This window comes from Chaetura pelagica, unplaced genomic scaffold (assembly GCF_000747805.2).
Source record: "Chaetura pelagica isolate M959 unplaced genomic scaffold, ChaPel_1.0 scaffold104, whole genome shotgun sequence".
NCBI classification, from domain to species: domain Eukaryota; kingdom Metazoa; phylum Chordata; class Aves; order Apodiformes; family Apodidae; genus Chaetura; species Chaetura pelagica.
In genome coordinates this window covers 8060154-8062449 of record NW_009953786.1, presented here as the reverse complement: position 1 = coordinate 8062449, position 2296 = coordinate 8060154, and positions in this window count along the sequence as shown.

The window sequence follows — 2296 nt, the reverse complement described above, 5'->3', positions numbered from 1 at the left end:
AAGCTATGAGTTCTGTGTCTTCCTACTAGTATGCACCACCATACAGAGGAGAAAGCTGGAGTGATCAAAAGAAAAAATAGGATAAATAATCTTGATATTAATGAAAAGCTAAGGAAGAGCCATGCTCCCATCGAGGCAGGCAAGTCCTGCCTGCTCTAGCTCACCCCTGAGCTGGGAAGAAGAGCTCAGGGTGGAGTATCAGGACCACCACCTGACCTCGCCTACCATGGGGGCAGCAAGAGAAGCTCCTGCCTCCACGTTTCTGCTGGGAAGGGCAGACCTTGGACAGTATGGTCTTTGTTTCACCTTAGTTTTGAAGATGGCGCCCAGATATGGGTGCTCGAGCTCATTAGGAGGGCAAGAGCGGGTGTGTTGCAGGGAGCTGCACTGACACCACCAGCTACCAAAACCCAGTGTTAGCATACAATAACAGTATTATCTGCTGGCATCTGATGTATTATTAGATTGTATAATATGTTGACAGTACTGACTAAGTCTAATACAAGAAACAAAATCGCTGCATTATGCAATTGGAAGGAGTGTTGCTGACTGGGGTTGAAAGAGCTGTCCTGGTCTCTGCAGGAGACTCCTGACTCCACTGTAATTTAGATTATTATGAGTACTGTGGCTCATTACCATTTAGGAAGGTGAATAATTTAGCTTTATAAATCTGAGAACTTCTTCCTGAGTGATGGTCCTTTGGTTGTGTTTAAGTCAGTGTTACTGGCCCTTGTTTCAAGAGTAAATGATACCAGAAACACTTTCTATAATATCTCTTTCTTACATTCACTTGATTCTTAAGCTGGGCTTTTTTCTTAATGGTGTAGCAAATACTTTTAAGAACTAGACTTTGTTTCTTGTTTAATTGTATGCAGAGAAGAGGAACCTTAAACTGTGGTGATGTGGTATGTAAACAAGGCACTACTGCCAGTGTCTAGATAGAGATTTTGTAGTTGTCTTGCTTGTAGGAAAAAACCAACAACTTTGAACAGATCCTATATGTAAGTCCTTCTGCAGATAGCATATGTGAATCTGAAAGGCTCCTTGCTTGTGAGTCACAGGAGATGAGGTTTCTTTTTAATGGGAAGAAATATTTTAACAAATCTGTAGCCACTCAGTTCTTGCCTATAACTAGGGAGCATGAAGTGCCTATTTACAGGTGAACTGTAGGTATGCACAGAAGATTCACATTCTTTTCTGTGACAGTCCCAGCATAAAGCCATAGAGATAAAAGAAACAAGAGCAAGTATGCTGTGATTTTTCAAAGTCCTGCCTAGCATACCAAGCTTTCATCCCTCCCTCTTACTTTCTTGTGGAGGGATTGCCTTTACTTTCTTTCAGGTTGTTAACTTTCTAACAACCTTTCTGTTGCAAATCAATACTATTGATAGATGTCTCCTGAGCTTAGCTGCTTTAAAAAGTAAGTTTCTATAGAAAGCTTTGGTATTATGTCTTTTGCTCTGACTCCCATACCTGGCTGCACAGTTGCTCTGCCTGTGGTATGAACTGCTTGGATGGGTGTAGGACAATCCCACTCTGTCATTGTGAGCCATTATCTGTTTAATATACTGCTTATTGGTAACTATAATGCATAAACATCCTGTTAGTGAAGAGGAAAAAAAAAGTCTAAAGGAACACTGCTGTCATGAATGTCTTGTGGGTTTTTTATACCTGGTTGTGTATCCATGTAGCCTTATGCTCCCCTGGATACATACATACAGCAGCAGCTGGCCCTCAGCTCTTACTATATTTTCACACCCAGAATCTGCAACTTGGGTAACCTGTGTCTTTAAGAGTACAATAAACTTGAGAGTAAGTCCTGCTAAAAATAAGTGGATTACCAGGGTGGAGAAAGAGAAGCATATGGAAAATCAAAGGATGGTTTAGGGAAAGGAAGCAAGCTGATGACAGTGCAGAGCTCACATTACATACCTACAGACACAGTCTGCACTGCATTTCTTTGGTGTTTTTCATTCCCCTCATCAACATACAATACAGTGCATAAAAAATGCTGCAAGTAGAACCCAGAGAGAAGGAGAAAATTGAATTGCAGTGCTGGTGGTATGATTCACTTGGGAATTCCCTAGCCCAAGTATCAGGCCGTCAGATGTGCATCATGTGCAGTATTTGTGCATCATAAAAAGTGAGGTACTTGCCTGGAATGAATGGCAGCGGTGTCTCACTGGTGTTGGAGAGCCTACCCTACTGAAAGAGACCTGGATGTTGGGGAGTGTGCTCTTTACCACCTATAAATTGCTTAGCTTGTTATTGAGGGGAAGAAGCAGGGGTGTAGGGA